The sequence below is a fragment of the Lolium rigidum genome, chromosome 3, assembly GCF_022539505.1.
Source record: "Lolium rigidum isolate FL_2022 chromosome 3, APGP_CSIRO_Lrig_0.1, whole genome shotgun sequence".
Lineage (NCBI taxonomy): Eukaryota > Viridiplantae > Streptophyta > Magnoliopsida > Poales > Poaceae > Lolium > Lolium rigidum.
Genome location: NC_061510.1, coordinates 317,770,577 through 317,784,617, shown reverse-complemented (window position 1 = coordinate 317,784,617; position 14,041 = coordinate 317,770,577).

Genomic DNA, 14,041 nt, shown 5'->3' with positions numbered 1-14,041 from the left:
TTCCATGCCACATTATTGATGATATCTACATGTTTTATACACATTATATGTCGTATTTATGCATTTTCCGGCACTAACCTATTAACGAGATGCCGAAGAGCCGATTCTGTCGTTTTTCGCTGTTTTTGGTTTCGAAATCCTAGTAAGGAAATATTCTCGGAATTGGACGAAATCAACGCCCAGGGTCCTATTTTGCCACGAAGCTTCCAGAAGACCGAGGGAGAGTCGAAGTGGGGCCACGAGGTGGCGACACACCAGGGCGGCGCGGCCCAAGCCCTGGCCGCGCCGGCCTGTTGTGTGGGCCCCTCGTGACGCCCCTTGACCTGCCCTTCCGCCTACTTAAAGCCTCCATCGCGAAACCCCCAGTACCGAGAGCCACGATACGGAAAACCTTCCAGAGACGCCGCCGCCGCCAATCCCATCTCGGGGGATTCAGGAGATCGCCTCCGGCACCCTGCCGGAGAGGGGAATCATCTCCCGTAGGACTCTTCACCGCCATGGTCGCCTCCGGAGTGATGAGTGAGTAGTTCACCCCTGGACTATGGATCCATAGCAGTATCTAGATGGTTGTCTTCTCCTCATGTGCTTCATCGTCGGATCTTGTGAGCTGCCTAACATGATCAAGATCATCTATCTGTAATTCTATATGTTGTGTTTGTCGGGATCCGATGGATAGAGAATACTATGTTATGTTGATTATCAATCTATTACCTATGTGTTGTTTATGATCTTGCATGCTCTCCGTTATTAGTAGAGGCTCTGGCCAAGTTTTTACTCTTAACTCCAAGAGGGAGTATTTATGCTCGATAGTGGGTTTATGCCTCCATTAAATGCAGGACAGTGACAGAAAGTTCTAAGGTTGTGGATGTGCTGTTGCCACTAGGGATAAAACATTGATGCTATGTCCGAGGATGTAGTTATTGATTACATTACGCACCATACTTAATGCAATTGTCTGTTGTTTGCAACTTAATATCGGAAGGGGTTCGGATGATAACCTGAAGGTGGACTTTTTAGGCATAGATGCATGCTTTGGATAGCGGTCTATGTACTTTGTCGTAATGCCCAATTAAATCTCACAATACTCATTATATCATGTATGTGCATTGTCATGCCCTCTCTATTTGTCAATTGCCCGACCGTAATTTGTTCACCCAACATGCTATTTATCTTATGGGAGAGACACCTCTAGTGAACTGTGGACCCCGGTCCATTCTTTTACATTGAATACAATCTACTGCAATACTTGTTCTCATCGTTTTACGCAAACAATCATCATCCACACTATACATCTAATCCTTTGTTACAGCAAGCCGGTGAGATTGACAACCTCACCGTTTCGTTGGGGCAAAGTACTTTGTTTGTGTTGTGCGGGTTCCACGTTGGCGCCGGAATCCCCGGTGTTGCGCCGCACTACATCCCGCTGCCATCAACCTTCAACGTGCTTCTTGGCTCCTCCTGGTTCGATAAACCTTGGTTTCTTTCTGAGGGAAAACTTGCCGCTGTACGCATCACACCTTCCTCTTGGGGTTCCCAACGTACGGACGCGTGTTGTACGCGTATCAAGCACTTTTTCTGGCGCCGTTGCCGGGGAGATCAAGACACGCTGCGAGTGGAGTCTCCACAATCCAATCTCTTTACTTTGTTTTTGTCTTGCTTTATTTTATTTACTACTTTGTTTGCTGCATTATATTAAAACACAAAAAAATTAGTTGCTAGCTTTACTTTATTTACTGTTTTGTTCTCCATATCAAAAACACAAAAAATTAGTTACTTGCATTTATTTTATCTAGTTTGCTTTATTTACTACTGCTAAAATGGCTACCCCTGAAAATACTAAGTTGTGTGACTTCACAACCACAAATAATAATGATTTCTTATGCACACCTATTGCTCCACCTGCTACTACAGCAGAATTCTTTGAAATTAAACCTGCTCTACTGAATCTTGTTATGCGAGAGCAATTTTCTGGTGTTAGTTCTGATGATGCTCGCTGCCCATCTCAATAACTTTGTTGAATTGTGTGAAATGCAAAAGTATAAAGATGTAGATGGTGACATTATAAAATTAAAATTGTTTCCTTTCTCATTAAGAGGAAGAGCTAAAGATTGGTTGCTATCTCGCCTAAGAATAGTATTGATTCATGGACTAAATGCAAGGATGCTTTTATTGGTAGATATTATCCCCCTGCTAAAATTATATCTTTGAGAAGTAGCATAATGAATTTTAAACAATTGGATAATGAGCATGTTGCACAAGCTTGGGAAAGAATGAAATCTTTGGTTAAAAATTGCCCAACCCATGGATCGACTACTTGGATGATCATCCAAACCTTTTATGCAGGACTGAACTTTTCTTCGCGGAACCTATTGGATTCAGCTGCTGGAGGTACCTTTATGTCCATCACTCTTGGTGAAGCAACAAAGCTCCTTGATAATATGATGATTAATTACTCTGAATGGCACACGGAAAGAGCTCCACAAGGTAAGAAGGTAAATTACATCGAAGAAACCTCTTCCTTGAGTGATAAGATTGATGCTATTATGTCTATGCTTGTGAATGATAGGACTAATGTTGATCCTAATAATGTTCCGTTAGCTTCATTGGTTGCTCAAAAAGAACATGTTGATGTGAATTTCGTTAAAAATAACAATTACAATAATTCTAGGCCATATCCTGCTAATGGTAACTCTTATGGTAGATATGTTTCACCTAATGAGGAAAAGATGTTAGAAATTGAAAGATCCACCAAGAGCTTTATGCAATCACAATATGAGCAAAACAAATTGTTTACTAAAACTATGAATGAACAATCTACCTTGTTGAAGAATATAGGAAATCAACTTGAAAATCTGAATATGGAGATTTCTGGGTTGCAAACTAAACTAGCAAATGCTGAAAACCGAATCTCATACATGACTGCGTCACAATATTCTTTAATTAATAAAATGGCTGCTAAACCTGAGGATATTGAAAATAAAATTGTTACTACAGCAAATGCCATCCAAGTTAGAATTAATGAGAATATAAGATTGATGGCCGAATTGCATGCTAGGTGGGAAAGAGAAGAAAATGAAAAACTAGCTAAAGAGAACAATGTAGCTAAAGTTTGGACTATTACCACCACTAGTAATGTTAATGCTCCACATGTTGCTGCACCTCCTACTATCAATGGTAAAATAATTGGTGTTGGCAATGTTACTACTCCTAGTGCAAAGCGTGCAAAATTGCTCGAAACTGCTAAAGCTGCTGAAATTGCTCGTGATAAAACTGCTGAAATTTTTTCCAACATTGGGGATGATGATCCCATTGCTTTAGATTATAATGGTTTGGATTTTGATGATTGCCACATCTCTGAAGTTATAAAGTTCTTACAAAAACTTGCTAAGAGTCCTAATGCTAGTGCTATAAACTTGGCTTTCAAAAAACATATTACAAATGCTCTCATAAAAGCTAGAGAAGAGAAACTAAAACTTGAAACTTCTATTCCTAGAAAGTTAGAAGATGGTTGGGAGCCCATCATTAAGATGAAGGTCAATGAATTTGATTGTAATGCTTTATGTGATCTTGGTGCAAGTATTTCCGTTATGCCTAAGAAAATTTATGATATGCTTGACTTGCCACCATTGAAAAATTGTTATTTGGATGTTAATCTTGTTGATAATGCTATAAAGAAACCTTTGGGGAGAATTGATAATGTTCGCATTACCGTTAACAATAACCTTGTCCCCGTTGATTTTGTTGTCTTGGATATTGAATGCAATGCATCTTGTCCCATTATATTGGGAAGACCTTTTCTTCGAACTCGTTGGAGCTATCATTGATATGAAGGAAGGTAATATTAAATATCAATTTCCTCTCAAGAAAGGTATGGAACACTTCCCTAGAAAGAGAATGAAGTTACCTTTTGATTCTATTATTAGAGCAAGTTATGATGTTCATACTTCATCTCTTGATAACACTTGATATACACTTTTTGCGCCTAGCTGAAAGGCGTTAAAGAAAAGCGCTTATGGGAGACAACCCATGTTTTTACTACAGTATTTTTGTTTTATATTTGAGTCTTGGAAGTTGTTTACTACTGTAGCAACCTCTCCTTATCTTAGTTTTGTGCATTGTTGTGCCAAGTAAAGTCATTGATAGTAAGGTTCATACTAGATTTGGATTACTGCGCGTGAAACAGATTTCTTTGCTGTCACGAATTTCGACCTTCCTCTCTGTAGGTAGCTCAGAAAAATATGCTAATTTACGTGCGTGATCCTCAGATATGTACGCAACTTTCATTCAATTTGGGCATTTTCATTTGAGCAAGTCTGGTGCCTCAATAAAATCCGTCTTTACGGACTGTTCTGTTTTGACAGATTCCGCCTTTTATTTCGCATTGCCTCTTTTGCTATGGTGGGTGAATTTCTTTGTTCCATTAATGTCCAGTGTCCAGTAGCTTTGTGCAATGTCCAGAAGTGTTAAGAATGATTATGTCACCTCTGAACATGTTTATTTTTATTGTGCACTAACCCTCTAATAAGTTGTTTCGAGTTTGGTGTGGAGGAAGTTTTCAAGGATCAAGAGAGGAGGATGATACAATATGATCAAGGAGATTGAAAGCTCTAAGCTTGGGGATGCCCCGGTGGTTCACCCCTGCATATTCTAAGAAGACTCAAGAGTATAAGCTTGGGGATGCCCAAGGCATCCCCTTGTTCATCGACAACATTATCAGGTTCCTCCCCTGAAACTATATTTTTATTCCATCACATCTTATGTGCTTTGCTTGGAGCGTCGGTTTGTTTTTGTTTTTGTTTTGTTTGAATAAAATGGATCCTAGCATTCATTGTGTGGGAGAGAGACACGCTCCGCTGTTGCATATGGACAAATATGTCCTTAGGTTTTACTCATAGTATTCATGGCGAAGGTTGACTCTTCTTCGTTAAATTGTTATATGGTTGGAATCGGGAAATGCTACATGTAGTAATTCTAAAATGTCTTGAATAATTTGATACTTGGCAATTGTTGTGCTCATGTTTAAGCTCTTGCATCATATACTTTGCACCCATTAATGAAGAAACACCTAGAGCTTGCTAAAATTTGGTTTGCATATTTGGTCTCTCTAAAGTCTAGATAATTTCTAGTATTGAGTTTGAACAACAAGGAAGACGGTGTAGAGTCTTATAATGTTTACAATATGTCTTTTATGTGAGTTTTGCTGCACCGGTTCATCCTTGTGTTTGTTTCAAATAACCTTGCTAGCCTAAACCTTGTATCGAGAGGGAATACTTCTCATGCATCCAAAATCCTTGAGCCAACCACTATGCCATTTGTGTCCACCATACCTACCTACTACATGGTATTTCTCCGCCATTCCAAAGTAAATTGCTTGAGTGCTACCTTTAAAATTTTCATTCTTTACCTTTGCAATATATAGCTCATGGGACAAATAGCTTAAAAACTATTGTGGTATTGAATATGTACTTATGCACTTTATCTCTTATTAAGTTGCTTGTTGTGCGATAACCATGTTCCCGGGGACGCCATCAACTACTCTTTGTTGAATATCATGTGAGTTGCTATGCATGTCCGTCTTGTCCGAAGTAAGGGAGATTTACCACTCATTTAATGGTTAGAGCATGCATATTGTTAGAGAAGAACATTGGGCCGCTAACTAAAGCCATGAATCATGGTGGAAGTTTCAGTTTTGGACATATATCCTCAATCTCATATGAGAATATTAATTGTTGCTACATGCTTATGCATTAAAGAGGAGTCCATTATCTGCTTGTCTATGTTGTCCCGGTATGGATGTCTAAGTTGAGAATAATCAAAAGCGAGAAATCCAAATGCGAGCTTTCTCCTTAGACCTTTGTACGGGCGGCATAGAGGTACCCCTTTGCGACACTTGGTTAAAACATGTGTATTGCGATAATCCCGGTAATCCGAGCTAATTAGGACAAGGTGCGGGCACTATTAGTATACTATGCATGAGGCTTGCAACTTGTAAGATATAATTTACATGATACATATGCTTTATTACTACCGTTGACAAAATTGTTTCTTGTTTTCAAAACCAAAGCTCTAGCACAAATATAGAAATCAATGCTTCCCTCTGCGAAGGGCCTTTCTTTTACTTTTATGTTGAGTCAGTTCACCTATCTCTCTCCACCTCAAGAAGCAAACACTTGTGTGAACTGTGCATTGATTCCTACATACTTGCGTATTGCATTTGTTATATTACTCTACATTGACAATATCCATGAGATATACATGTTACAAGTTGAAAGTAACCGCTGAAACCTAATCTTCCTTTGTGTTGCTTCAATACCTTTACTTTGATTTATTGCTTTATGAGTTAACTCTTATGCAAGACTTGTTGATGCTTGTCTTGAAGTACTATTCATGAAAAGTCTTTTCTTTATGATTCAGTTGTTTACTCATGTCATTACCATTGTTTTGATCGCTGCATTCATTACATATGCTTACAATAGTATGATCAAGGTTATGATGGCATGTCACTCCAGAAATTATCTTTGTTATCGTTTACCTTCTCGGGACGAGCAGGAACTAAGCTTGGGGATGCTGATACGTCTCCGACGTATCGATAATTTCTTATGTTCCATGCCACATTATTGATGATATCTACATGTTTTATACACATTATATGTCGTATTTATGCATTTTCCGGCACTAACCTATTAACGAGATGCCGAAGAGCCAGTTGCTGTTTTCTGCTGTTTTTGGTTTCAGAAATCCTAGTAAGGAAATATTCTCGGAATTGGACGAAATCAACGCCCAGGGTCCTATTTTGCCACGAAGCTTCCAGAAGACCGAGGGAGAGTCGAAGTGGGGCCACGAGGTGGCGACACACCAGGGCGGCGCGGCCCAAGCCCTGGCCACGCCGGCCTGTTGTGTGGGCCCCTCGTGACGCCCCTTGACCTGCCCTTCCGCCTACTTAAAGCCTCCGTCGCGAAACCCCCAGTACCGAGAGCCACGATACGGAAAACCTTCCCGGAGACGCCGCCGCCGCCAATCCCATCTCGGGGATTCAGGAGATCGCCTTCGGCACCCTGCCGGAGAGGGGAATCATCTCCCGGAGGACTCTTCACCGCCATGGTCGCCTCCGGAGTGATGAGTGAGTAGTTCACCCCTGGACTATGGGTCCATAGCAGTAGCTAGATGGTTGACTTCTCCTCATGTGCTTCATCGTCGGATCTTGTGAGCTGCCTAACATGATCAAGATCATCTATCTGTAATTCTATATGTTGTGTTTGTCGGGATCCGATGGATAGAGAATACTATGTTATGTTGATTATCAATCTATTACCTATGTGTTGTTTATGATCTTGCATGCTCTCCGTTCTTAGTAGAGGCTCTGGCCAAGTTTTTACTCTTAACTCCAAGAGGGAGTATTTATGCTCATAGTGGGTTCATGCCTCCATTAAATGCGGGACGAGTGACGGAAAGTTCTAAGGTTGTGGATGTGCTTGTTGCCACTAGGGATAAAACATTGATGCTATGTCCGAGGATGTAGTTATTGATTACATTACGCACCATACTTAATGCAATTGTCCGTTGTTTGCAACTTAATACTGGAAGGGGTTCGGATGATAACCCGAAGGTGGACTTTTTAGGCATAGATGCATGCTTGGATAGCGGTCTATGTACTTTGTCGTAATGCCCAATTAAATCTCACAATACTCATTATATCATGTATGTGCATTGGCATGCCCTCTCTATTTGTCAATTGCCCGATCGTAATTTGTTCACCCAACATGCTATTTATCTTATGGGAGAGACACCTCTAGTGAGCTGTGGACCCCGGTCCATTCTTTTACATTGAATACAATCTACTGCAATACTTGTTCTACTGTTTTCTCGCAAACAATCATCATCCACACTATACATCTAATCCTTTGTTACAGCAAGCCGGTGAGATTGACAACCTCACTGTTTCGTTGGGGCAAAGTACTTTGTTTGTGTTGTGCAGGTTCCACGTTGGCGCCGGAATCCCTGGTGTTGCGCCGCACTACATCCCGCTGCCATCAACCTTCAACGTGCTTCTTGGCTCCTTCTGGTTCGATAAACCTTGGTTTCTTTCTGAGGGAAAACTTGCCGCTGTACGCATCACACCTTCCTCTTGGGGTTCCCTACGGACGCGTGCTGTACGCGTATCAGTCATTATTGCCTTTCACTTGTGCAGCTTGAATAATATGGAATGAAAACCAAGCTCCAGCCACCGGAGACCGCTGAACTCCATAGTAAACTTTACAAAACCAAAGAAGAACAACAAATACTTTTGGTGTTTTCGAATTGGACACAAATACAAAAGGAAATAGACAAACAAAGCAAAATCTTTTTGGATTTTCTCATGGCAAACCAACGATAGCAAATAAAGAAAAATAGGAACAAGAAACCAAAATAAACAAATGGTAAAGAGAAACAACAGAAATATTTTTGGTCTTTTTGTGTTTTAGGAAAGAAACAAAGCAAAAACAAAAACAAAAGAATGAAAACTAAAAAGAGTCACACAAACACAAAGTAGCAGAAATTCGTCAAACTTGATAGCAGTACAGTAATCGATTTTTACGAAAATCTTTCGCTGCTCAACTAGAAAAGTGCTCAACTAATGAAAGTTAGATAATAACCTGGGGAACATGCAAAAAAATTGGCTTCACAAAATAACGTTCTGGCTGTTTTTGGGAATTTTTTTGGTATCAGTCCAGAATCTGTTTTCACTTCCCCAAATATCATCTCCCTCATATTAGAAACCACCTTAAGAAACTAAACAAGTATGTACAAGTATCCAGCAATTGTAATATGCAATGAATGAGTGATGCCGGCATACCTCCCCCCAAGCTTAGGCTTTTGGCCTAAGTGGAGATCAACCCCAGCGAGGGTCAGGGTTCCACGCCGGTGGATCATACATGGCGTGGTCATAATAAGGTCCCGATGCAGAAGAAAAGGGTGAAGTCTCCACATGCCCAAAATGTTGATGTGAAGAACTCGCTGCATCGGATGACAAGTCGAGGGGTTCCTCGGCCTCCTCCGTGCCGTCCCCTGCATGATGGCCATCTCCCTCTGTGTATGCATCTAATTCATCTTCTGTGACCGACCAATTTTTCCTGGAATCAAGGTTAAACAAAACAGGTGCAGGCAATCCTACTAGCCTTTCAGTTTTTTTAGTTTTTCTCCAATTTTTCTTGTAAAAGGTTATCTTATAAGAAAGGTTACTCAAATTAGACCAATCAGAAACAAAGTCATGTTTTATCATGGAAACAATATCAAGTTTCTCTATGGAGAGCTGAACATCAAGAGGGTGAGGTTCTACACCATGCATAACTAGCAAACGAGAAGCGATGAGACCTCCACAAATTCCTCCTTTATCACGGTTAGTAGCAAGTCTAAAGGCTATCAAAGCACCCAAATTATAAGTCCTATCACATTGCAATGCAGCAGCTAGGAAAGCCAAATCCTGGATAGATAACTTATTTGCATTCTTTCTAGCAAGTACGCACTTGGTGATAAAGTAAGCAAAGTAGTGAATAGCTGGGAGTTGAATACTACGAATTTTACCACTCTCATCTGAGAAGCTTCTCCCTTGACAGATCATCTTGTATAGACTCAAGAGCTCCTGCGGCAGTCCCCTAACCTTCTCGCATAATCCCCATTGTGGCACTCTAATTGCTGCACAAAAATCATCAAAGGGCAAGTTGATAGTTTTATTATAAATTTTGTATCGAACCATGGGGTTAGGTTGGGACCAATTGAATTCAAAATCCTGCACCACTGACATGGTTAGTTTTGCATATTGGTAAGGTTCACCAACAACAAAACTTTCCAATCCTGCATTGGAAATCAGATTTTGAACATCTTGCAAGATTCCTGCACTCCTCATAAAATCGGTGCATGGGTAGTAGGAGGGGTATACTCCCTCTTCGCGGTGAACTCTCATAACTTCTTGCACCTCTAATTCTTGTTGGTTGAGTTGGTGCCTATTCCACTCCATTTTCTGAAATTTTTCAACAATCATTATAAAAGTTGATTTGGAGACATATAAATGAGGGAAACTACTATAGGAATTTGGTAGAGTACTAAACATGCATCAAAACTAATTTTTACAACTTAGAACAAGCATGCAAGATCACTTAACATGTTACCTACAACAGCAAAATACTCAAGATATACTCAACCAAATAAAATTCTATTTGGATAATCGGAGGAGTTACATACCGGAGAGCAAATGTGCCAAATTTCAGACAGAAATCTGGGCTGAGCAAAGAGATCGAGAAATCCTGAGCTCTTGAGCAAAAACGCGAGTGAGAGAAAGTTGGTACGAGTTTTTCGGGAGAGAGAGTAGAATGGGAGGAAGAGATGACTTAGTGAGGCAAGGAGGGGCCCACACCACAGGGTGGCGTGCCCCCCTCCTTGGCCGCGCCGGCTCATGGGGGGCAGCCCTGGGGTGCCCCACTGGTCAGTCCCAGGCACTCCCAAGTAGCTCTTCGAAAAATAAGACCAACGGTATAATTTTTGAAAACTTTAAAAAATACACATTTCTGGGTGTTAAGATTATTACTACAGGGCAGAAAAAGATTTTCAAACCTCTAAACTACTAAAGAACCTTGCAAAACAAGTAGTGCATATAAAATATACTTGTTAACAAGGTTGATCAAGTCTTGCCACCAAATAAATTTTACATGACATAAGAAGAAATAAACCTCAAATCAATCATGTTACCTTGTATTGAATTGATATGGATCCAATCATAATATTTTGATATCCTTGTTTAGGCTCATATATAGGACAATCAATAACTCCCACTTTGATAGTTCTCACATTAGAAATTGTATTGACTCCACATACTTTATCAATCCTCTTGGGAAAATAAACAGTATGCTCCTTGTCATCAACATTGAAAGTAACTTTTCCTTTATTGCAATCAATAACAGCCCCTGCGGTGTTAAGAAAAGGTCTTCCAAGAATAATAGACATATTATCATCTTTAGGCATTTCCAACACAACAAAATCAGTTAATATTAGGCAATTATTAGTAACTTGAACATGAACATCCTCACATATACCAACAGGAATAGCAGTAGATTTATCAGCCATTTGCAAAGATATATCAGTTGGTATCAACTTATCTAAATAAAGTCTCTTGTAAAGAGAAAAAGGCATAACACTAACACCTGCTCCCAAATCACATAGAGCGGTTCTAACATAATTATTCTTAATGGAACAAGGAATAGTCGGTATACCTGGGTCGCCCAGCTTCTTTGGAACTTTGCCATTGAAAGAGTAATTAGCAAGCATAGTGGAAATCTCCTCATTAGGAATTTTCCTTTTGTTAGAGACAATATCTTTCATATACTTTGAATAAGGAGGCAATTTAATAGCATCAGTCAAAGGGATTGCAGGAACAAAGGTTTCATCCAATCATAAAATTTATTATAGTATTCTTCTTCCTTTGATTTTAGTTTCTTAGCAGGAAAAGGCATTTGCTTTTGAACCCAAGGTTCTCTTTCATTACCATGTTTAGCGATAAAATCTTCTTTAGTATACTTTTTATTTTTTAAGGTTCATCTTCAACCTCTTCTTTATCAGAAGCATCATTCTTATCATTATCTTTATCATGTTCATTACCACTTTCAGTTTCAGCATCAGAAATAGAAATACTATTAGGATCATTAACAGGCTCAGAGGATTCTACAACATTTTTATGTTTCTTCTTCTTTTTCTTAGAAGGAGCACTAGTTTCAGTTCGTTGAGAATCTTGTTCAACTCTTTTGGGGTGCCCCTCAGGATATAGAGGATCCTAAGTAGAAACACCGCCACTAGTTGTTACTTCATAAGCATGTTTTTGTAGTGACCTCACCCGATAGGGTGCCGATCCATGTGCTTTATTGTGCTAGTACCTGGATTAATCGCTAGCACACACAATTTAAGATGTAATACCAAGAAACAAAGGTCTTTATTACATCGCATGATCCATATATACATAATGACTTACAAATTGCATAGCACAAGGCTAGCATTACATCAGAGTTTTACAACGAATAAACATATAGCATGGAGTCCTTCATCTTCATGTGCCACAGGCGAGCATGTTGAGGATAGACTCATAACCCTAATCATCGTATCTCACTCGTCTATCAAAATATCTGCAACAGGTAAAGTTACAGCGAAAAACATTTGGTCAATACTTTGAATGTATTGGCAAGATGTCACTATTTAGTGGACACAAATGGCGCCTAATACCTACATGTATATTTGGCTGGTGGAGTTTAGGCTCTTTGCAGAAAAGCGAGCATTTTCCCTATCTTTTTGCAAACAACATTTGTCTTTGAAAATATATCACCTAAGAGCATGAACCCAGGTTCTCATCACACTGGCTCACCAGGGATAGACACCAGACGATCCAGCTACTTACTTTACTACCCAAGTTTCCCACCAAGTTTTAACTTAAGAAATTGGGATGAGAGAGATCATCCAACAACTCCAGGTCCAGTTGCTCAAAGTTGTCCATAACCGGGGACACGGCTAAGTACTTAGTTTTTCACACTCTGCAGAGGTTTGTACACTTTACCCGCATGACTTAGTCAGCCCCTTTTCCACCATGATGCTCATTTTGCTCAAATGGTTGGGAGAAGACTAAGACGAGACTATTTTCGGAAGTAAGGCCCTGAGCCCTGCGGACGGACCCGTTCCAACCTACACAACTACATCTGCTGGTCACGTCGGGACGGGTCCCTACAACCTACTTAGTCAAGACGAGCCCATATGACATGCGGCTGTACAAGAAGCTACTAAACATGAAACCTGTCCAATCTCTTTTGTTCCTGGGCGGCGGACCCCACCAATTTTCACCGTGCAGACGCTCCACTCGTACCAATCCGCCCAGGTGTTTCATTCATCAAGTTGTTTTCATTTATAACAAAAAAATATTTTTCTTCATCACATCTCTTCATGATATCCCAACCACGTATCTAATAGCATGGCTAAGCAAAACTACCTACGATGGCAACTTAAGGGAAACTAGAGGAAATCCTAAGACTATAGGATTAGCATAGCATATACTTTGAAAACATCCTACACATGCAATATCTACTAAGTAAAAACTACATGCACAGAAAACATTAGGACATGAGTGACACTTGCCTTTTTGGTAAATTGTAGAGCATTCTCTTTGTCTCAGCAATACACGTAACTCTCCATACTATCTATAAGATAAAATAACACAACATAAACACACATTCCAACGGAAACAAAATCAAGTAGAACAAACAAACTATTTTGTAAGATTTGTTATGCATTTTGTTTTAGCCTTTATATCTTTTATGGCTCAATGTGAAAATGAGTATAGGACATTTCGGATGGCTAGGCAGGAACGGATAAGGATTCTGGTGGATATCTATGATTCCTAAGAATAATTTTTGCAACAGAAATTATGCCCAAAATAATTATAGAATTAAATATATGGTGAACATACTCAAATTCACTTCTTTAAATTTGAATATTGAAAAGATATTTCAAAACACAAATTTTATTGTTTCATTGTGTTCTATGCATTTGTATGAATCCAGTGGTATATTATTTTCTAATTTTGGATGTGTAATTGTTCTTCTATAATTTTTACAAGTTTAAACATTTCGCTGTCTTTTAATAATTTCGTATGAAAAGTTGTCAGAAAAAGTTGCTCGGGTGAAAACACTTTCTACACGAAAGTTGTAGAGAATTTAATTATAAGCTCATTGCAAAAAGAATCATCTAAAACCAAGCTATAGATTTAAAGATATAAAAATTTAAAGTTTATTTACGTGAGCTAGCTAGCACAATCAGAGTGATCGATCTGTTCCAGTGAGGCTGAACCGGTTAAGTTAGTTGGACTGTGGACGCTTAGATTAAGATCTAATGGCCTAGGATGCTAATGCTCAGCTGCTATGATTAACTATGAACTGTGTCTGGATCGATTCGAGTGAAGGAAAGTGCCGGTGACTTACACTGGTAGTCTGGCAGAAGCACGACCCTTGTGAGTCGGGCGCGAATGGCGACGGCG